Source organism: Periplaneta americana, chromosome 1 (genome assembly GCF_040183065.1).
Source record: "Periplaneta americana isolate PAMFEO1 chromosome 1, P.americana_PAMFEO1_priV1, whole genome shotgun sequence".
Classification (NCBI taxonomy): Eukaryota; Metazoa; Arthropoda; class Insecta; order Blattodea; family Blattidae; genus Periplaneta; species Periplaneta americana.
In genome coordinates, this window is record NC_091117.1 from 97,669,487 (window position 1) to 97,694,866 (window position 25,380).

General features: G+C 34.6%; 1 protein-coding gene across 2 annotated transcripts in view; it reads left to right on the forward strand.

Moving 5' to 3' along the window:
- The window catches only part of Frl (formin-like protein), a 542,073-nt gene that overhangs the window by 308,828 nt on the left and 207,865 nt on the right, over nucleotides 1–25,380 (forward strand). The window lies entirely within an intron of this gene.

Below are 25,380 nucleotides of genomic sequence, written 5' to 3' on the forward strand. Positions count from 1 at the left end.
ATTTTTCAAAAACGAATTGTAACGTTGAAATAATTCAATATAACAAATCAAATTTTGCTACTTATACAGAGTTTTAAAAAAAGGTATCCAATATTTTAGGAGATGATAATATGCATCAGAACAAGAAAAAAAGTCTGATAAACATAGGTCCTACAACAGATACTTTCTGAAATCTGAACACTTGTTCGTAAGACGTGCTCAATGTGTCGTCCATTTATGGCAATGCATTTTTCTGTCCTCCAATACAGCAGGCTACCAGATAATCATATCGTAGTTGACACTCCTGGCATGGAATACTGATATGTCGCAAGGAATACTGAAAGAAAATTTTGATTGCGGATATGAGCAGGGTTCAGCAGAGATGGTGTTGTAAATTTTCGTAATCAGATGTGTGGGCTGATGAAAATTCCCATGCACTTGAAGAATTAAGGCATCAGCACAGATTCTGAATCAACTTACGGGCAGGCGTTATTGGCGATAGATTAAGGGCCATACGTGCTACCGTCCGCACCTGTAGAGTAATGGTTAGCCCGTCTAGCCTTGAAACCAGGTGGCCCGGGTTCGAATCCCGGTCGGGACAAGTTACCTGGTTGAGATTTTTTCTGGGGTTTTCCCTCAACCGAATATGAGCAAATGCTAGGTAACTTTCGGTGCTGGACCTCGGACTCATTTCACCGGCATTATCACCTTCATTTCATTCAGACGCTAAATAACCTGAGATGTTGATACAGCGTCGTAAAATAACACTGGCCAACAAAAAAATTTTTTTGAATGTTTCTTGCAATTCATGAGTCAATTCATACTAATTTTGGGTTGAGAAAAACGAATATGACAATGAAAATTTTTTCTTAGCTCAAGTTTCTGTGATACACAATAGGTGGAAGTATTTCAGTTTAACGGATTAAGAGAAAACGATACATTTTAATTACATATGCCAACAACATTGAAAGTGCATTTAATTTTTTTAAATGCCAGTTACATTCTAAGAGTTCTAAATTTATGGAAGAACACCTGGCAGATGGTTGGGTCTGAAGAGAATCATGTTTGGCTTCATTAGATCGTCTTTTAGCTTGCCTCTTTTAAGTGAGTTCCGGAGCATCCCTACGCAAAGACAGCAGTAATCCGCAAGCATTGTTTCATTACAGCGGCTCTGATATCTTTGTTCCATAACAGAAATATCGTGATGGAACCTTCCTCCGTGTTCATCACTGAAAGGAGGAAAACGTCTAGGTGGGAGTGGAGAAAATGGATTTCAAGGGACATTTTTCATCCGAGTTGATGGTATTTTTGCAGGAGCACTGTCACCAACTGAGTGTAGTTATCATCTCTTTTGTTGCCTAAAAATCCATGAATAACTCCCTTGAAGGCTTCCCAAACTTCTTTTCCTTTCCCCGCCAAAACTTGGTGAAATGCAGGCTCCTTTAAAAGTTCTCGAATTTGTGGCCCGACAAAAATACCTTCCTTGACTTTGCCATCACTTAATTTCGGAAATTTCTCTCTTACTTACTTAAAGGCCTGTCCTTCTTGGTTCATACCTATGACAAAATATTTTATCAAACCCAGCTTAATATGCAGGGGTGGAAGAAGAACATCTTTTTTTTCCACGATAGGCTCGGCAACAACATTTTTCTCGCTAGGGTTACGATTTCTTGCAGGCCAGTCTGCTTGAATATAATGTGATTTCCTATTCCTGCTGTCCGACATACATAAAAAGCAGCAATATTTTGTGTACCCCAGTTGCATCCCTAAGAGTACAGCAATGAGGTTTAGATCACCACAGATTTTCCACTTGTGTTCATGATATTCGATTGATTCGAAGAGAACTGTCATATTTGCATAAGTCTCCTTCATGTGAACTCCATGACCAACAGGAATAGAAGGAAGACGGTTGCCATTGTGAAGTAATACAGCTTTCAAACTAATCTTGGAGGAGTCTGTGAATTGTGAATAGTCTCTATTCAGTTGGATCATGGTTCAAATTCAAACATTTCATTAAGCCATTAATGTCGCAGAAAACAAGATTGTTTTTCTTCAAAAAAAAAAAAAAAAAAAAAAAAAAAAAAAAAAAAAAAAAGCAGATCCCTGTGACGTTGTCTGTACTGTGAGATCCTGACATCACGTTCGAGAAGATTCCATTGCTGTAGTCTAGACCCTAGAATTTCTGTCTTCTCCTTTGACAGGTCAAGGTCTCTAATGAGATCACTCAATTCCGCTTCACTCATTCTGTGCGGTTTATCATCTTTTTTCCTCAAAATAAAAGTCCTGGGATGTGGAAGGCTTGTTGGGTTCTTCTTCTTGTTCCACACTGTCTTCATTTTCTACTTCAAACACACAATTTTCGTGGCATTTTTACAAATTTTACGCTTTAAAAACACTTACAAACCAGAAATTCTGCATTACTTACAGCAGAAACAATATGAAATTCACAGTGACAGCAACAATATATATGTTTGTAACTTACAAACAGCTGAAGAACATTTGTGTTTTGTTATTTGACAGATGTGCCAACTCCCAAAACAAAATTTTCCCCAAATTTCCTCCAAACTGAAAATGTTGACTCTAAAAAATGAAATGTCACTTTATCTCCAAAGGAAGAGCTAATCTGTAATTTTTATGGTGATTTTTAATTCAGCAGGTGGAAATACATCAGAATTAGCTATTTTTTTTAGCAAGAAACATTTTCATTGTTGACCAGTATAATCTACTAAAAAAATCTACTACATGCTATCACAGAGATTAACTGGGGCTCGTTATCAGGACTTTCTTATTAACGTATTGCCTACCTTGCTGGAGTATGTGCCATGTCAGTAAAGACTACAGATTAGGGCTGGGGACGGAGCGGTTCGGTTCGTAGCAGTTACTGTAACGTCATTACTCGGTTGAACAGAGTACAAATTTGTAGCGGCAGATTTAAAATTTAGATAGATTGAGTCGATTTTAGAACGTACTTTGAAAGTGAAACCAAGCGTCTTTTAAAAGCGTTGTAGTAAAGCGCTTTTGCTTTGCCAATTGACGAGAAAAAAGTGCTTCTTATCATTGCAAAATGGCGGTTGCAAATTTCATTTGCGTGATTACAACTATTTGCGGAGTTATTTTGTATGAAAGGCCTATTTAACTTTCAGTGTTGTTATTATATGACAGACGAAATAAAATTGATAAAATAATTTATAATACTAACAGCTAATAAATTAACATGTGAGGTAAACGTTAAACGCTGCAGCTAAGTAAAAAGGAAGATACAGGGACATCATTTTATTTTTACTAACATTTTTAATATTAACCTGGCTATACCTTTAGAGAACCGGAAACACAGATTGCTACCCCCCTTCCACGACTGTAGTTCGATGATACTGGCGTAAAACACAAACAAATCAATCTACTAGATTTAGGAGGGAAGAAAAGTAGTTCATCCATTTACGTAAACTAGGAAATATCGCAATTTTGAGTTCGATAATTTTCATTAGGATTTTGTTTAATCTTAATACAGTACTGTATTAAGAATAAGTGTTTTTACTCACGAACTGAGTTAGCCATGCGAACGTATTCATTATGCAGTGTAGATTATACTGTCTATCAGCACAGCGTACAATATAGAGAATGAAGTTAAATTGAAAAATAATTATAATATGGGTATTTAAACACATTTTTGAAAATGGTGGCCGTTCATTTCGATACAGGCTTCAGTTCTTTTGTGCATATTATCGCACTATAGACTATTGCATCTAATTCCAATTGCCAGTTTCGTCCTTCGTACTAGTAACTCATGTTGAAATAGTTTTGTACCTAGTCTATAAAAGAGTACCTTACGTACTGTAAATTCAATTTTCACTTCTGCCCGACCCGCACAGATAAAATTACTCAGACATGGTATCTAATGTCCGTCCAAGTGGTTATGCCCCAGGATCGTAGAAAGGAGGGAAATTATGTGACAGTTAATTACTTAACGAGGCCCTTTTATTTAAGTTATTTTAAACAGTTGTATAATATTACGTAAACGTCCAATTCCTAACAGAAATTAATGTTTTCAGAAAGTAGCTAAGACAGCCCTGCTTTTACAGAGGGGCGAACAGAAGCAGGTGGAGGAAATCGGGATGCGACGTAGACAAACGGACAGTACCTGTGCGAATATATGATTCAATATTGAAAGCTCTTTTGTCACTGGAAAACGCGAACATATTTCTGGAACGTACTATACTCACTAACTCAGTGCTGTTTACTATATGCAGTCTTGGATCTGTGTGTAGAGGACAGCTGGAACTTCATTAGTAGAAGGGGTGGGAGTGAAGTACATTCAAAACTCAGGTACAATAAAAATTGAAGTAAAAATAAAATGATGTCCCTGTAGAAAGAAACGGGCTCCATGAAGCGCTGCTTAAAACACTTAAAAATAACACACAGAATTATTTACTATTGCGGAAAGTGGATAAAATAACTAATAAAACATGGAATCTTAAACCTTATGGCTTTTAAGAAACCCGGAAGTTCATTGCCGTCCTCGCATAAACCTGCCATCAGTCCCTATCCTGAGCAAGGTTAATCCAGTCTCTATAATCATATCCCATCTCCCTCAAATACATTTCAATATTATCCTCCCATTTACGTCTCGGCCTTCCTAAAGGTCTTATTTCCTCCGGCCTCTCAACTAACACTCCATATGCATTTCTGAATTCGTTCATACGTGCTACATGCCCTGCCTATCTCAAACGTCTGGATTTAATGTTCCTAATTATGTCAGGTGAAGAATAAAATGCATGCAGTTCTGCGTTATGTAACTTTCTCCATTCTCCTGTAACTTCATCCCTCTTAGCCCCAAATATTTCCCTAAGCATTTTATTCTCAAACACCCTTAACCTCTGTTCCTCTCTCAAAGTGAGAGTCCAAGTTTCACAACCATATAGAAGAACCGGTAATACGAGTATAATTGTTGTATAAATTCTAACTTTCAGCTTTTCTGAGAGCGGACTGGATGATAACAGCTTCTCAACCGAATAAAAATAGGCATTTCCCATATTTATTCTGTGTTTAATTTCCTCCCGAGTGTCATTTATATTTGTTACTGTTGCTCCAAGATATTGAATTTTTCCAGCTCCTCAAAGGGTAAATTTCGAACTTTTATATTTCCATTTCGTACAATATTCTGGTGACGAGACATAATCATATACTTTCTCTTTTCGGGATTTACTTTCACACCTATCTCTTTACTTGCTTCAAGTAAAATTCCCGTATTTTCCCTAATTTTTTGTGGATTTTCTCCTAATATAGTCACGTCATCCGCATAAACAAGGACCTGGTGTAACCCGTTCAATTCGATACTTTCTCTGTTATCCTAGACTTTATTATTATTATTATTATTATTATTATTATTATTATTATTATTATTATTATTATTTTCATACTGTCAGTGTTCATTAGGCCCACTTGACAGGTTATGTAATACGATGAACTCCTCTTCAATACTACAGGCCTTTCAGTTCCGCCTTGGGAATAAGGAAATAATTTGTCCTGCAGCAGAAAATATTTAAATACGACAGTACCTACGTTGTTGTCTGCTAGAATTAAGTAAAACACGTGGACTCTGTTTGAACGTTTGAACTGACCGATAACGGCTACGGTTAACCGAGTAAAGGCTGGTTCACAATAAACCGGAAACGGAAACGAGAACAAAAACGAGAACGGAAATAAAGTTAAATTGAATGTATTTGAATGTGAGCATTCACAGTAGTTAATTGTGAATACATTTAAATGCATTTATTTTAACAATATTTCCGTTCTCGTTCTCGTTGTCGTTTTTGTTCCCGGTTTATTGTGAACCAGCCTTAACTTCGGTGCTCCGCTGCCAAGCACATAAACCGATAGAACCGAGTAAGGGTAGGTTCACGTTGGAGCAACGATAAACGATGAAAGAAATGACCTAGCGACGCTTTGGTATTATCAAAGAATCAAGTGTTCATATCGGAGCAACGAGGACGCGGAAAGCGAACATTTTGATTTATCATTAGAAGATATTCTATACATCCACTTAATGAAAGAAGATATATAGGAAATATCAGCTGCTAGGTTCAAGTTTAATATAACTTAAGTACGTACAAAAGTGAACCCGTTTCTCATCCCAAAGGTAGTATAAATTCGTTGTGCTGTGATTGGTTCTTGTGACCACATAATGTATCACGAATAAATACACAACTGATCAATTTTCCAATATCTACAATAATTAATTTAATATTCCGAAATAATAATGTCGATAAATATTCGGATATATTGATAACCACCTGTCATTATACAGAGTAATATTATCTTAATCAGAGATCATATGAACGACAAGAGCGAAGAAAATGGTACTTTTCTTTTTCGTCGCTTTTATCGTGTATCTTCGCTTTTATCGTTACTCCAATATGCACACCTCAATGACAATGCATGGTTCAATTCTCTCTGATATAGCATCGGTGCTTCTTTTATCGTTTATCGTCGTTCCAACGTGTACGTACCCTTACTCAACAGGCACACAATCACATTTTTCCGCAGTAAGTGTGAATACCTGACGCTTACATCTCATGACCGCTGGATTGATTGTGGAGGCCCCACACCTTGGCCTACTCGTTCCTCAAATCTAAATCCCCTAGACTTTATCAAGTAGAACGAGGTCAATTTCAAAGAGTGCGTGATTCCTTATGTCGAAGGGCAGAGAAATGCATTGCCATGAATGGACGTCGCATTGAGCACCTCCTATGAACAAGTGTTGAGATCTCAGAAAGTATGTGTTGTAGGACCCATGTTTATTAGATATGTTTTTCTTGTTTTGATGCATACTAACATCTACTAAAATATTGGATACTTTTTTTTAGCACCCTGTATCATGTTGGTTTCAAGCAGCATTTTTACGGTCATGAATTTCATTGTCTGTATGACTATATCACCGTCTTCTGTGGTCGAATTAACGAAACTACAGTATATATGTCTGAAGTGAAAACATTATTTCCTAAACATAATTATCCCTTCTCAAAGGCCAATTTATTCAGGTACGGTACCTGAATAAATTGAACTTTGAGAAGGGTACTGTACCTGAATAAATTGATCTTTGAGAAGGGATAATTATGTTTAAGAAATAGTGTTGTCACTTCAGACCAATATACTGTAGTTTTGGTAATTCGGCCACAGTAGACCGTGATATTATGTTAGTCATACAGAGAATGAAATTCAGGTCCGTAAAAAATACTGCTTGAAAGCAACATCATACAAGTAGCAAAACTTGATTTGTTATATTGAATTATTTCAAAGTTACAATTGCTTGTTTGTTAAAGTGTATATATGATGACGTTACGCAGTTTGTGTTCTTTGGTTTTATGTGTTTTTGGAAAATATAATTTCAATTAATGCTCCTGCATAAATGTTGTAACTAAAACCTTGTGCGTCCCTCGTGTTCATCATACGGCTCGACCTCCCCCACACGTTACCTGCGCCTTGTTTACGTTTTCACTGTGCCAAAACGAGACGCTCTACTGTACATCCAATTCCCTATCATTATAATGTACACGTTGGAGTCTAATACATATGTCGCATATATTTTACCTTTTTTTGGGAGCGATAGGTCAGTTCTTCTCGCGTGTAGGCAAATCCAAGTGATCTGCTCGTCTGAATTACAATAAATAAAAAATTACGGTAATGGAGATCAGACTACAACGAGTGAAATTTAATACTATACATCTTTCTACCACGAAATATACTTTTATAAGCTGTAATAATTTGAACCAGATTATTTCAGTATAGGAAGAGTATTGTGAATAGGCAGTGTAAGGTGTCGTTAACTGAGTTTCCATTATGGTTCAGATTAGTTTCATGCATTACATGCGCTATGTTCTGTTCAAGTTTGTCGAGTGGTGAGATTCGATATTCGCCGATGTTCGCTCTGCAAAGATGTCTGTAGTGTTCTTTCCACCTTGTTATCACTGTCCATCACTGTCCTCCACTCCCATCCCTTCATGTTTTAACAGCTTAAGGGGAAATCATGGAAATTTTCCAAAAAAATTTTATTGGCTATTTTACTTCTTTAGAGTATATATTATCGTACCCCAAATGGACTTAGTTCAATTCTGATTACAAATATGTTTAATTTTTTTTTAAATTAAGGCTGTAAGGGGGCATCGCATTTAAAAGATGCCAAAATTATTTTTTCGTCAAAGATTCTTTTTTACAATTTTCTGATTACAAGTCTAGTAACTTTTTGTTCTAAAGTTGGCTCCCTGATGTTATTAGATGAATGTAGCGGAGGAGAATTTTAATAGGTATGTATTACATAAATATTCATTTTACTTTCAAATCCATTTAAGTTTATTTTTCTTGATTAAATATCAACTTTCTTATAGGAAGTATTAATAAATCTGGGTGAAATTTTTACTGCAGGTATTTATGAAGTAGCTGCATGTTGCTATGCATTTTTTGTAAGAAATGCTGCTAGTTTATTTTATTAATACTTTTTCATGAATTATAGAAAAAAATAACATTTTCAAAATTTAAAAAAAAATTGAAACTGAATAAATGAGATATTTCATAAAATGAATGGATAGAAATGTTTCTCTATATCTTGTGAATATAATAAAAAGGTCAGCTTAAAAATTGTGATCTTTTACTAAAATATTGGGTTTGAAAATACTTCTAAAAAGAATAAAAGAATAATTAATAGTACGGTTTCAACCGTTTTTACACTGTCTATAATGTAATGTAAAATGCATTTTGAAATATATATATATATATATATATATATAGTTCTAATTTTCATGTGCGATATTATTCTTCTCTAGTGTTAATATTATATTATATTATATTATATTATATTATACAATTCTATTGCCGCTGTAATTTAAATTTTAGTTCCTATTTTATTTATTTTACTTATTTATTATTATTATTATTATTATTATTATATTTTATTTTCTATATTTCTCTTATATTAATATTGTATTATATAATTTCTGTAACTGTAATTTTTATTCTATTTCCTATTTTATTTTATTTTATATTCTCTTATAGGCCTATTAATATTATATCTGAGCTGCGACCGAACACGAGCGCTGCTCATTCGGTCTCAAATTTTGTTAATACTACTGTATCTCCTTTTTTTATATTGTTTGTATTATTTTATTTCTATTTCTCTTGTTTGTTTGTAATTATATTCTTCTGTATATTTAAATTTAAATTTAAAAAATCTAATAAAAGAATAAAAAACACCAAAAGCCATCAAGATTTGGAAGTTCAAAATTTGGATTTTGTTAGTCCTTCGTATAGTAAACGTGCTCTCAAAATTTGGTTGAAAAAAATGTTTAGAGGTAAAAGTTGTCATTTTTAGTGGAGTGTCCCCTTAAGGATTTTAACACCTATCTTGATATTAGTTTTTCATATGGAATAAGACGAATTTTGTAATGTCTTGGTTCCTTCTACAGTATATTATTGGACTGGATTTCATATTCAATATTCTTAATAAACGTTTAAATATCGCTTGTTGTGTAAGAATTTAAGAAAATAATGTGATTTATATCTTGCCGTTCTCCCTCTCTAAAGATGCCTGTGTAAAGGTGTCACTTATTTTTAACGACTTTCGGTTGACTGGGCCATCTGAGTTTTGTTTCTGGGTCTGTACCAGTATGCATTAAGTGATTGCCGTTTCTCTCAGATTGTCTCATTCTGTAGGCGTAGGGCCTAAATCATATACAGTGAAAACTCAATTGCTTCCAGGAAGATTTTCTATTTTTCTTTCAAATGAAGCGTGAGACTCGTTTAATGCGGCTATCGGTCTGTTCTAGACACGTGGCATAGGTTTCTGATGGAACAGTAGTCATAGCCAACATGATGTTTTCGCAGTATTTCGATACCCAATTTACCTCGCTCTTAAACATCTTACTGCAGAAATGTGGATTGGTAACTGTACCATTGATTTCATTCTAACACATTTTTGTGTCAGATATTTGCGTAGCCGGAAAAATAATATTGAGTTATCTTTATACGTAGTTACTTGACGTTCTTTTTAAAATACAGACTGACAACTAGTAACATGATAAAGTGATATACCCCTAGAATAGGCCTCCAGAACCCGTAAGTAGGGGAAATATGACGTCAACCTCACTCCACTTCTATTGGGGATGATCGACTTCCGCGTAGAGTTGTTTACATTCTCTGACCATGCAAAGGTCCGTCAGTTTCGGAATGTAATTTTCAAAAAGGATTGTAATAAATTCATTGTATTTATAATGCGTTATCTCGTTTCAAGGTTTACAATTATGCTAGATTTCCTGTCGGTAGTTTCTTAGAGATTTCTTTGCATCTAACCTGCTTTAGATTTTCGAAAACTTTCCTCTATCAGCACCTACGAAAACATAAATTTATAGCATTTAAGTAATAAACCTTGAGAGTCACTATTGATTTCAATTCAAAATGAACACAACGAGTGACGTCCTTAATTTAACAGTATATAAATAAATAATCAATATACAGTTCGTAATAATGAACTTACCCGAAAGTTTGTGCATTCCATAATTCTTAATATGGACTTTGTTGAAATGTGGTTTAATATTGAAATTACGAGTAGAAATAAATTGGATGGGAGCTACAGTTCTGCAGGTTTAGCCTAGAAGCTAGAATGTAATGAGAATAATAGAGAACTACTCGTAGTAACTCTGAGGAAACTATATCCACCACAAATCTCATAGAATGTGCAGCTTTTCTGAGAAACGCCATCGAAGTTTGAGGTGTTATAGTGACTCGTAGAAAATAGAATTCTGCTCAGATTATAGTATAGTTATAGTGTGTGTGTACTTGCTCGCGCGTCTGTAATTTTTTCCTTAACAGAAGCTTTTCCCAAGTGCATGGCAATTAGGCATACATTTACTGACATAAGGCTGGCCACACAGAAACGATAATTCTTTATCAGTAAGCTATCATATAACAACCATCCGTTATCTGGGTCGCAGGATAAATACGCCGCAATTTTTTGCACTTAGAATTTATCGGAAGTAAGACGAATGTGGGCGTTTAGGGCCTAATTATTCCTATTCGTAAGCGAGTACCTACCGTCTCCAATAAGATATGCATTTTATTTTCGGAAATTCGGTTGGATTGTCTACACTGTGAAGTGAAGGTTTCATATTTCGAACAATATTGTGTTGAGTTTTCATGAACTTCCATACCTTCGATTTTACTTACAAATATCAAACGTCCTTAAAAGGTTTCCTACCACAACATACCTCTTTTGGTCCCATCTGTCATCTCCTAAATAAAAAAAAAATACGTGTATAGTTTTTTCTGCAGTCTGTAGGCCTATAATAATAATAATAATAATAATATTATTATTATTATTATTATTATTATTATTATTATTATTATTATTATTATTATTATGAGTGCTTATTGTTAGTAGCTCGATATTTTTTTTTTTTCACAGGTGAGAAATTTGTAAACTAGATAATTATATTATTTTTCCTTTGAGCAGTGATTTTGAAATAGTAATTTATAGTATAAGACAGTAAAATTATATTTTATCCGTGTGTTTATTCTCGTGTGCTGTGTAATATTTTATCCGTTACTAGTATCTAAATTTAATTATTGGTATCTAAATGTAATTTTAAATTGTACACCTTTTCTTTGTAATGTGTTCATTGTGAAGTTATAAATGAATGAATATATGAATTTTGTTGTTGCATGTCAAGGAAAGTGTGATTATAAAAATAATTCACAAGTGAATTAAAAACTTTTAGTTCACTGCTGTGAATAAAGTCATTGTTTATGTTACTAAGACGGCGAAGGAAAGACCAGTTTAGTTAGCAGGGAAAGGATTTATATGTAAATACATATTTACTTATAAAGCTAATATAATTTATATTTTGCATTATCTTTATGTTTCACAATGTGTAGGGTTGAAAAATCCTACTTTTATTTTCCATATTTTTCCATATTTTAGAGTTTAGTACATATTTTCGTTAATTTCCATATATTTTCCATATTTCATATAAAACAGTCCATATTATATTAGGTTTAACAATAAAACAAAACAAAATTCCATTAACTTTTAAAAATACATTTCAACAATAGAGATTTAAACACATGTTCAGTAATCCCTTTAACATCAGAGTTATTTGAAAATTAGCAGTCCTATCAACAATGGGAAAGTAAGTTACAAAACTGTATTAATTTAATTTAAAATTTTTAACAGACTTCAGTTGTGCAGCTCAACAGTTAAATGCCAGTCAGAGTACACATAGGTTCAGTTTTGTAAATCATACTATAAAGACGGTAAATATGCCAAAAGTACGTCATTCAGTCAATTTAAAATCAAAACTAACAAGTTACATTTCAGAATTTAAAGAAGATGGTTTATCAACTGACAATAAAATATTATTTTGTAATTTGTGTCAGTGTGCAGTATCATCTACACAAAAGTTCCTGGTGCAACAACACATTACAACTAGTAAACATCAGGCCAACAAACAACTAAATTCCAAGCAGAGACAATTGTTTTTAACACAACCAACAACATCGAATGTAAGATCTGAGTTTAACATCGACCTGTGCCGTTCTCTCATCTCTGCTGATATTCCTCTCTACAAACTAAAGAATAAGGTCTTCAGGGAATTCCTTGAAAAATATACTCAACATACAATCCCGGATGAGTCAACACTTAGGAAGACGTATGCTCCATCCATCTACGATGAGACAATACAGAAGATAAGAGATGAAATTAAAGATAGTTCAATTTGGGTTTCCATTGATGAGACTCCCGACAAAGAAGGTAGACTTGTTGGTAATGTAGTTATCGGTTTGTTAAGTGAACAATATTCTGAACGAATTCTTTTACATTGTGATGTTCTAGAAAAGTGCAATAACAAAACTATAGTTAAACTGTTCAACGAAGCTATGGGTATCCTGTGGCCAAAGGGTATTATGTACGATAATGTGTTATTCTTTATTAGCGATGCTGCCCCTTATATGGTCAAAGCTGGACAAGCATTATCTGTTGTATATCCTAAATTGACTCATTTTACTTGTGTGGCGCATGCATTTCATCGTGTGGCAGAAGTGGTCAGAGACAATTTCCCTAAAGTAGATTTGTTGATTTCATCAGTGAAAAAAGTATTTCTCAAAGCTCCCAGTAGAGTTAACGTGTTGAAAGAAATGTACCCTGAAATTCCATTGCCACCAAAGCCAATTTTAAGTAGATGGGGTACATGGCTAGAAGCAGTTGAATATTATGCCGAACATATAGACTCTATTAACAATGTTCTCCTTGCATTGGACTCTGAAGATGCAGTCTCAATTGATACTGCGAAAACAGTTACCTGTGACATAAGTGTGAAGAATGACTTAGCTCACATTCAGCATACATTTTCATGCATCATAAAAACGCTCAAAAGTCTCCAAAATAGGCACCTTTCACTATCTGAAAGTTTTGAAATTATAAATAGTACTGTGGAACAACTGAATCGTGGTAGAGGTAAAGTTGCAGATGCAGTAAGAGCTAAGGTGGACACTGTACTTTCAAAAAACCCTGGATATGAAGAACTACAAAAGGTTGTTGCTGTGATGAGTGGTGAATCAACAGTGAAGATTAACTTGGACTTATCCCCAGCAGACATTGTGAAATTGAATTATGTACCAGTTACTTCTTGTGACGTCGAACGCTCTTTTAGTCAGTATAAATCTATCCTCAGAGACAATAGAAGAAGATTCACTTTTCAGCACTTGAAAGAAATGTTTGTAACCTATTGTTATGGTAACAGACAATAAAAATTGTGTTTTGTTGAAACTACATTGGAAGATAAGGTACGTCCATTATATTTTTTGTTTAGTTTGATTAAAATGTACCAATATTTAACGTACATAGTCATTTTTTTATAATTTTAAGTCCATATTTAATTCCATATTTTGGTAAAAATCCATATTTAATTCCATATTTTGGTAAAAATAACTACATATATATTTACATATTTCATATATTTTTAGTCCATATAAATCCGTTCCCTGGATATGAGTTACTTAATTATTAAAATGTCTAATTAAAATTGATTTTAATTTCTGTAAAATCCTGTAAATACTTTCGTAAATATATTAAACATTCTACTTTTAACGTACTTGAGTTCTAAAAGTCTTAACAGACTGTCAGCTTTTTAACGTAATTTGTTTTTGAGATGTGTGCATTCGTACCCATACATGCAAATTAAAAAAATATGTAACCATGAGTAAAGGACAATCTGTGTTTCTTTTTATGTTTCGCATATTATAATATTCTTAAATAATCCTTTACAAGGCTGTAAAATTTACATCAAACTAGAGCTGCAACTTTTTCTGCATTTGCAGTTTAAATATTAGCACATTTAATTTTTTTTTCACGTGTGCGAGAACATACGAGGTGCGTTTGAATAGTTCATGACCTGACTCATACATGACATTGAAAACGTGTCAACAATGCCGCCATTGTTAGCAACCATTTTACATTAGTTCAGGCACGATAAATCATAATGTTCTGTTGACTACATTTTGCGAAGTTTAATTTTTAAGTTAGTGCGCCGAACAGATTGGCAAAAGTATAAAATATCGAGCTTCGTGCTGTAATTAAATATTTCTTTAAAAAGGGAATGAGTCCAACAGAAATTAAAGCAGACATAGATGCTACACTGGGGGAATCCCCCCCCCCCAGCGTTTTCGACTGTGAAAAAATAAGCGGAAACTGTTTAAACAATGTCGAAATAGATGACTATCGACTGAAAGTGCAGTTCCTTTCCCCCCTCCATTGCATACATCGCCGATTAGCTACATGTTACACTAATCAGATTTCAGAAGCATACAAACAAATTGTTCTTCCTCCGACACATATCGTCAAATGAGATGTACTGCCTGATAATAAAGGTACATATCAGCCAGAACCTCAATCAGAGGATTATCTAGTACGTATATTTGAAATATCGATAAACGATGGTATTGTCCAGCGAGATTGGAAAGATGCAATAGTGGTACCAATTTATAGGCCTAAGTCAGAGTCTCGCTCAGAGACAAAAAATTAGAGACCAGTCAGCCTAACTTCTATGGTTTGCAAACAGATGAAATATTTGATTTCAGCATATCTAAGGCAGCATGGGAATGATTCAAATTGGTTACATAATTGTCAGCATGGATTTGGGGGGGGGGGCTACTCATGTGAGAGTCAATTAGTAACTGTATGTCAGGATTTAGCAGACGGAGTAGATTCAAATAGCCAAGTAGATGCAGTGAGTATTGACTTTTTACGCGCATTCGATGTAGTCCCACACGACATATTGTTGATTAAACTACAATCAACGGGGATTGACTTCAGAGTATTGCAGTGGATCAAGGAATTTTTAACTTGTTACATTCAGAGAGTACGGGTGAGGAAGGAATTATCGAGCCCAATAGAAATCACTTCCGGAGTCTCACAAGGGAGTGTCTTGGGGCCCCTTCTATTCCTGGCTTTTGTAAATGATCTGACAGTTACCATTTTATCCAGGGTTCGCTTATTCTCGGATGATTGTATCGTATACAGGGAAATAAAAAGTTACGAAAATACTACTCTTCTTCAGAATGACCTCAATAGAATAAACGATTGGGCAATGACCAACAAAATGAAAATAAATTCTCTAAAGAGCAAAGTCGTCAGTTTTACAAGAAAAAATAAATAAAATAATCGTATCGTATATGTTAGGGGATGAAACCATGCCCGAAGTTAACAAATGTAAATACCTAGGAATAACTTTTAGCAGCAATCTCGGCTGGGGGGAATACTTACTGACACAGCAGGAAAGGCATGGAGAGCGATACACTTTGTGATGAGGGTACCAAGAAAAGGCTCTGATAAATCCAAAGGGATTGCATGTAAGTCACTAGTTCGTTCAGTAATGGAATATGGTGCTGCATGTTGGGATCCTTACAGATTAGAACATATTAAGTCATAACCTCTCTCTGCTACTCTTGATGCAGCAGTTTATCTTCAAGGGAAGCTTAATTATTTTCTCGGAGAAATCAATTAAGTCTGACGTTATTCCTTAAAGGAAATCATAGCTTCCACAATGATGCAAGTTGAGCCGGGTCGAAATTATATGATATAATATAGACTAGTAGAAATAAGCTTTTGGTTTTGTATAAAAACTCTATACCCAAAGTCACGTTTGCAGTTCACAAAACGCTGACGCTATTCTTACTCATCGTGATCGTGCCTATCTGCGATTTACCGTCACCAGACTGTGAAGACGACTTTCTCCATCTGACCTACCAGACTGGGAATGATTTCCCTTTCGTTTATACTGAATGAGTCATAATGCTGTTACGTACAAAAGACAGTGCATCAAGCTGCTTGTTTCTTATTTATTGTCTTTCATTACCAACAGCCAGTTCATAATTCACTATTCTTAAACTTGCATTCGTTTCAAATTAATTAATCCATCTTATTTGTTATCTTGTATATTAAGAAGCTAGTTCATAATTCCTTTACCCACTGTTCTTAAACTCACGTTCCTTCTCTAATTATTGCACTCGTTTTCAAACTGCAATTTTACTGAATCATAATATATTAAATTAGACCAATTTATTTCCACCACCATTTGCTGCCTTTTTTTTTTTTTTTTAATCGTTCACAAAAAGAAATGGGTTGATTTTGGATGAAGGCAATTGAAATTTTTTCTTCGAAACCGTAACTATTCAGTACTTTCGCATTTAAATTAGACTCGTTCGAGTGAATTACTCGTACATACATACATACATACATACATACATACATACACACATACACACATACACACATACACACATACACACATACATACATACATACATACATACATACATACATACATACATACATACATACATACATACATACATACGCACACATACATACAGAGTTCTGAGGTAAATTTTAGAGCTTTGAAAACAAAAAAATGTCATACCGTTCAATTTCTGATTATGCGAGATTTCGACGAGATTTGAGTAAATCTAAGTACAGTAACACCTCGCTAATTCCGCGATAATTCAGACAACTCTTTTATTTACTCAAGAAATTAATATTCCTCACATTGAAGGTAGAAGTGAATATAAAAAGAGTGAAAAATGTATTGAAAATTTCAAATTATCCGCCTCCTTGGTCTTGAGGTAGCGTGCTAGACTCCTGATCAAGGTGGCCCGGGTTCGATTCCCGGTCGTGAAGTCAGGGGGATTTAATTCTGACCTCCTCACGGGGACTGGTTGTCTGTCCATTGTCCAAGTGTGTGTGTGTGTGTGCGCGTGCGTGCGTGTGCGTGCGTGCGTGTGCGTGCGTGCGGCCCCCGGGTACCCTGACCCTGTAAATGGGGGAGTCCTGCAGTGTGTGCGCGTGTTCAATAGAGTTGTGGGTCTAGGTACAATAAGCCTGCGGTGACGAAATTAAAAAAAGGTACATTTAGGTACATTAAATAAATTTATGGATTGTAATCCGAACTATCAGGAATTCCATCTTGCCCTGAAATAAATGCTTCATAATGTGCATAAAGAATAGCTGGACAAACAGACGCAAAAACTTGCTTATTTCTGTAAAGCACAATTTGAAAATTGACTTGGACTAAATAATTCCAAATTCATTCTTTTTTGTAATTAATGTTTTTTTTTTTCGCTCCGTATGTTTGTAAAAGCTAGTTATAATATGTAGGCCTACTTCTTTACTGTAAGTTAATTGACTTGGACTAAAGAATTTCAAACTCGTGGTTTTTTATTAATGTTCTGTGTTCCATATATTTGTAAAATAGAATGATTGAATACTAAGTTAGTAATTAAACAAATATACAATATCATTATTTTTTCAATTGTCGAAATAATCCTGTTCACTAAATTGTCTATAGTTCGAAATTTCATTAATTCAGACTTGATTTTTCCCCCGTAAGTCCGAATTAATCAGGTTGTACTACAGTTCTATTAAAACTGGTTCGGAAAGACTCGTCTGAAATGTTGGAAAGGGAGGTAGTGTTTGTCCGCGAAAATAGGTTTCGTAATTGAGAAAAAAATGGTAAAAATAAAAAACTAGACCGCGAATTCTGCATACATTACCCTGAAAAATTACAAAAGAAGGGACGATGAGTAAAATATAGAAGAATTTAACATATCAACGTAACTTATTTGAAAAGTATTTATTTATTTATTTATTTATTTATTTATTTATTTATTTATTCTGGTGTGTGGAAATAAACCTTTGGGGAGGCCGAGACGTAGATGGGAGAATAATAGTAAAATGGATTTGAGGGAGGTGGGATATGATGATAGAGAGTGGATTAATCTTGCACAGGATGGGGACCGATGGCGGGTTTTTTGTGAGGGCGCCAATGAACGTTCGGGTTCCTTAAAAGCCATTTGTAAGTAAATAAGGTATGTGGAAGGACCAGAAATATGTACAGGTGCAAAATTTGAAATCAGCATCGAAAATACTATTGTAATGAATAACGTTCAATTATACAAATGCGTAAGCGAATTTTTAGCAAATTATTTTCGTATCATTATCCATACTATAACTTTGATTATGCTAAGGTTAATGTGCTTGTCTTCAGTGCGAAAGTGAGTGGGAGACAGAAATTACAAACTGATCTAACTTAAAGTACTTTATTATTAACTAACATAGTCTAAAATATTGCTGATAATTGGCGCATGAATAAATTTAGTATTAAAAAGTTAACTATTATGTATTTTTTTATTTATTATCAATACATCAGGAGTTTATTTAATTCTAATGTTTATAAAGAAATCGATGTGGATTATTACTCGAACGATCTATACTCTCGTGAATATGATAAGTACAGTATCGTCGATGACGTGACTTACCCGATTACTTGTTATACTATAGTGATGCGTGAACTATAAATAGAAAACAATACACGAGATACATATAACATCCGGGATGCATCATAGCTTTAGGAGGGAGGCTTCTGTTGCTAATGTATTATGAGAAATCTGCATGCTGTCTCATTTACTATCTTATTTTCTCTCATGTATTTTATAGCAGGTCACATCTCGAAGAATGATTAGATTATTTAGGGAAGTTATTCCAAACATAATATGGACAATTACATTTTATATCGTGAGGCAGTGGCTTGAAAAAACTTAATGAAGTTTTTACTTAAGTTGTTAAAGTTGTTAATTAGGCCTATATCAAGGCAGTACATTAAATCCCTTGCATAAAGCTTTGCTTCTAATGCATTCCAAAATTCGGTGACTTTCTACGCGAAAATATCTTCAGCGTATTTGTGTTATTTGGTATATTTATATTACTTAATTAGTTAAATTTATCGATGCAAAGTGACGACTTTTTTGTTTTTGATCATGTGAAAAAGATTGCATCATTTAAGAAAAAGCTTAGCCTTATAACAACTAGGTTCACAGAGTGAATTTCTAGAAGAAGATATTAGTTTATTTGGAAGACATTACAAATGTAGCTGAAAATCACTTGGAACAATTACAAAAAACATTTCACTCGTATTTTCCAACAAACACTAGAAATGGTCGCGAGTGAATTGGAAAATCTATTTTCTGTAGATATGAGTAATGTGTTCCTTAATAATGAACTGGAAGACCAATTGATCGTGCTTTTATGAGACAGTGGACTAAAATAATTTTTCCATGAAACATCATTGGAAATATTTTGGTCTAAATCAAATTGAAGTAGTGATTACAAAACTTTCAGATCAAGTAATTTCAAGTTTATTAATATTCCCAACCACGTACTTGTGCGGAAAAAAAATATATTTTGAACAAAGAACAAAATCAAGGAATAGACTTCAAGTGGATGAGAAGTTGCGCATGAGTTTGCGTCAGCTTCTACCGAAGTGAGATCTCTCTGTGACCAGGCCAAACACAGGTGTGTAATTAACTTTTAAGATATGTCTATATATTTAAAATAATTGGCTTTCTTTGAATGTATTTTTTAATTTATTTTAATTTTTGTTTGTAAATGGGTTTGATGGGTCGCAGAGAAAAAAAATCATTGTTCAAGTGGGTCGCGGGTTGAAAAAGGTTGAAGACCGTAATGAATTTCAGAGAGTTATTCTTTGAAATATTTCAAATAAATTTTCATACAATTTTGCTCGTTCTTGCTTCCTTTTCGAGATAAAAAATTATTTTACATGAAACATTTTATAGCGTGTTTTGGGTAAGCTATTGATTTAATTTTCAATGTGTTCAGTCACTTTAAGAGAGCTATGTATTACGATACAATAAATGATTGAAATAATTTTAGTTTTGTCCTTTAAATGTGCAGAAAATTGATCCGAACAAATGTAATTTTTCGTTCTGTAAAGGAATTTTACATTGTAATGCACTCTAACAACGCACAGTGGGGTATTTGCACTAAAAAGTTGGCCAAAATTATTATAGTGTTCCAATCACATTTCATTGGGATAATATATTAAATTATGATGTAATAAGGGGATTATGGCACTTGTAGATAAATACAAAATGTATTTCGTTGTTTTATCCCAATTCTTTATTTATTACTTAAGTCGCAGAAACGTCGAGGTTATATTCCGACTAATGTGATTCCCTATACAAACAGATCACAATCACAAAAAGAATAACCCAATGTAGTAATGTCGGGTGACCTCGGTGGTCAATAAATGACTCTACTGTGACCGATCCAACGTCCAGGATACGTTTCATTGGTCTTACTACAACCTTTACTACAACCTAATGTCGTTTTTGTTGGGTCCGGATATGAGTGCTAATGAAGGACATGAGACTGACGTCCGTGATTTTCAAACAACTGTAGGCTATGTCAGATTATGTTAAGAACAGGTCAATTGCTCGTAGAAACTCTTTTTTCAGAATCACCAATATTATCACCCCTCACACCATATACTTTTCCTTCTGACCCATCCTGTATAATTAATATGCTAATATAATTTGCAAATAAGTTAACACTGATTATATAATGTATGTAATTATGCAAGTATTTAAGATATTAATATAAAAATACGTAGGTAGTTTTCATGTCATGAATATATATTTTAAAGTTATTTAGCTCACTTTCATTTTATCAGATACTGTACCAATGAGATTATTCCCATGATTTCTCATCAGAAGACTCTTCAGCTTCACTTGCAGTTACTTTCTTCATTTTGAGCAGCTGAAATCACAAAGTAGTAGAATTTCTGTGTTTTATTTTAAAATGGTTTCGTTCTCTTCCTCAGGTTAATATCATGCTAGTGAGCAGAGGATCTAGGCTAAGCAGCAGCCTGTTAATTATATTTAGGTCACTTTCTATCATAATTCTGGCGGTAGGAACGGAAGTGCTTATTCCTAGCTTCAGCTGCTGCTTCCTCTGACAGTTGCCCAATTCTTAAATGAGCATTTTCAATTATAGCTGGGCCGTGAATTGAAATCTTATGCATTGTGGGAATCATTGGATGCCACGATTACAGCTTAACATATAGATTTGCTATATCCGTGGCGTAAGCAGCGAATTTCTAAATATCAACTTTATGTCCACTTGATACAACTTCTAAAATTACAGTTAATGTGTATTATTTAATAGTAGAACAGATAATGAAGGAACAATAAGGCACATAAATAGAAGGTGACAAAGTAAATTACCAGCTTCCACAAACATTGAAAGAGCTTGTGGAGATAAAACTGGCCTCTTTTTTCTTGTGAAATGCTGGAGTACGCCTTACTGTATTTTGTGGCTCACTTAGGAGATTTAGTAATTTCCTTAACTTTTTGTGCGTGGGGTTTTCCAGAGGCTTACTATTTATCTAAGTCCTTGTGTCTTCCTTCTTTTACTTCGTTCACTAGAGTCGCTGAAAGAATTTTGTGGGCCGTCTCGATCACGTCGTAGCCGTTGTCTTGCTTTTGGTAGACCTAACTCCAAGGTCCCTTGAAGTCAGCTTTCATTCTTTTTTCTGAATAAATCTTTTCTGTGTGCATTCAACCATCTCATTTTTTAACTCTACTTTCACATACGAAAATGTATATTTAAAAGCGTTAACTTGTTCCTCTGAACAATTCTCTTGCATTAACACGATTTTTTCTAGATATTCCAATTTTTCCTTGATATCACAGTTTTTTTGCTTGCATGATATCATATAACTGTTTCCTTAACAAAATTTCATTGTAGATGGCCCTAGTAAAAGAAAAAAAAATATATTTATTTGTAGCAGATTAAAAAATTGAAAATTAGTGTTCGTAACAAAAATGTATAAAAATATAAAATTCGCACGAAGTCGCAGTCAATTTATTTTCTATTACATACCCAGAGATCTAGTCTTTGTAATAATACAAGAAGCAGCATCGGGACTCACCCTGAAGTGGACTAAATCATTAAACGAAAATTTACGTTCGTGAAAAAAATACTGAAATATAGATGGTTTTCTAACCGCAATAACGTCTTAAAAATACTTTATATAAGCATAAAAATCGCTCAAAAGTGAAGTATATACCTTGCTGAGAAGGATCCATCTTGTAACAGGACATATTGTATCTTTGAAACGTAGAAAAACAATAATGAACTTGTGAACTTGCGCAGAGCGCCAAGACGATACATGTGTAGTGTCACAAACACTCAACTTTGGACTGAGCTGACGACCACATGATCAAGTAGATGAAACACAAACTTTTATTTTATTGCTCCCCCACTATTTACTTCTTTCAGGCGGCAAGAATTTCAGCGGTAGGACAACACTGACAATATCGACTTTTGGCCAACTTTTTGATGCAAATACCCCACTGTGCAACGCTGTAAACGTTATTTATTGCCTGTGAGAGAGGCAGATACTAAGCCTAAGTACCTTGACGCTCGTGTATGCGTTTGTGAGAGGGGTAAAGGAGGCAACGAGAAACGTAAACCGTATATGTAAACATAACGCAAATAATTGAGTTTAAAGAAACTTGATTTTTGTGTGTAAAATTACCAGTTACTATTTTAAAAATTAAAGTGGGAGGGAACCATTTCCTATTGGTTGAAGAAAGTGTTTGCAGTATGACGTAGTCGTACAACAAACTAAGTTTTCTTAAATTTGAGTTGATATGTATAACGTGAAATAAGTTTTTCTTATTGCCTGTGTTCATTGAATGATTGATTAAAATTAAATCGAAGAGTTTAAAGGTAATATTTTTAATTTCGTGCGTTTAATGTATAATAAGTATATCGTATTTTCTGTTTTTCCTGTGGAGTTTCAAATGCTCTAAAATTTTGTTTTTATAACATTAAATAATATCATTATTGTTTACATTCTCTGTAACATTCGATTGAAATGGAAGTGGAAATATTTCTTAATCTTTTAAATTTAATTTGCAATAGTCGTATCTTATTGTCTGTTTTCTGAACATTTAATTAGAATTAAGTACCTAGCCCAGTAAATTTTAAATTGTTCAGTAACATGAAATGAATATTCTCCATTCTCTAACACGGTTTAAATACAAACATTAAATAGTATATCATCTGTATTTCTTCTTACGATTTTAAAAACAATGTACAGTACATGACAGCGACCTCTCACTCCCCTATTCAAAACAAGTCAGGTGAGGGGGTTGTTCAGAGCAACACAACAACCTGCAGTGCATTCCCTCCTATCAACAGCGTTGTACGATCGCACAATTCATGCCTTTTAAAATGCACATTTTTCTGGAAAACTATTCAAAGTACAGCGAAATGGTACAGATCTCGTATTATATCTCTGCCGGTCAGTTGACGTCAAATTTCAAGTGGCTTAAATCTTACAACGTGGGCGCCAGCGTATTGAAAAGCATTAAAACTTTCTCCCATCTGTTTGCCTCCCCACCGAAAATGTGTCATTGCACAGAGGCAGAGATAAAATACGAGATCTGTACCTATTTGATTTTTTGTTACTCTTTGCTAAAAGAATAATCTACTAGAATAAATGACATTACTTACTGTTCATCCTATATTCCACACTTCTCAATACTCAAGAGAAGAAGTAATTTGCAGCTTCCAGCGATACTCGGGTAAGTTCGTGTCCTATGGGTCCTGCTTCGGAAGAAACATCCCTTTTATTGCGCTTCCCACTCACCACTTCAAGCACAGGAGACGAAAAGGGATCGAGTCGTTTTCATTTTACTGCAGTAAGCCTGTTAGCTAGAGCTTTTTTTCGTTTTTCGAAAACTACAAACTTAGATTCTGAAGGTTAGAACATGTCTGTTAAGGTGCATCTACGCGGTTCAACTTTTCTTTCAGTTTTAAGCATTCAAGCAATGTGTGCGAGATTGATAATTAATATTAATTAATATTTATACGTAGTGAAGATGACGTTCAAAACGGCTCACCGTATAGACACAAATCCTTCATGCATCTTAATTGAACGTTCGTTTTAAAGTTGATTCTTTCAATATTCTTCCCAGATGCATGCGTATATGCATGGAAAATTCAACCGTGTAGACGCAGCTTAAAGGCGGGAGGAAGGAAGGGAACAGCTTGTTCCCTTTATTTCATGGAGGAACCGCCACTGGTATGAACTACCAGTGTCATGTCACAGGGTTTCAGATTTAAAACATACTGTAGTGTTCATTGAATTTGGGTAATATGGACATAATAAAACCAATCCATTCATTACTGTTCAGCTCATCACTTCGCTACAAATAGCCTCTCCCACTTACATCCCTGAATTAAACTTTGGTTTCAGCATAAAAATTGTTAGTTCGCTGGTCTTCCATCCAGGCGGCCCAGGTCGATCCCCGGCCAGGTCGTTATAGAATTTATGGTGGACAAAGCAGACTTTCCAGAGTTTTTCTCAGGGTACTACTCTAATTTCCCTCAATCATTCCACCAACACTTTCCACCTCCACCTTATTTCAACTATCATCTGCAATAGTAAAAATAAGCTGTGGTGAAGTCTTGGGGGGTAGTACGGGTTTCCGAAGTTGATTTAGGAAGGGCTTGATGCTCCCAATCTCTGGAGTTCATCAAGGTGGATGGGACCTGGCTTCATCAGGGGCTGAGGTTGCATGGCCCAATTACCAACGTTGGCTGAACAGGAAGGGCTTGGGGCGTACTCCTGGGGCTTATCAGGCTACCCGTCCGCTAAATGGGACCTCTTTCAGGGGCTGAGGTAGGATGGCAACCTGTTAACTTCAAATTCACGAATGCCATCCAGACCATCTGTCGGAATTGAACAATGTTCGCATATGTAGGGCGCACGTGGCAAAGTGTGCGACTCGTCCCTGTCCAGATCTCGTAAAGCCAAGCCAGGCCAGCCTAGAGAAACGGACGAACATCACAGCTCATTTCAGTCTATTGACGGAATCAGCTGTGGTACTGCATTCGTAGAATTGCATGTCTGCGAATAAATGTGTTATTTTGAATTTTTTTAAAGTGAAGTACTGTATACATTTTTTTGTTTTATTTTACATAATTGATTGAAATAT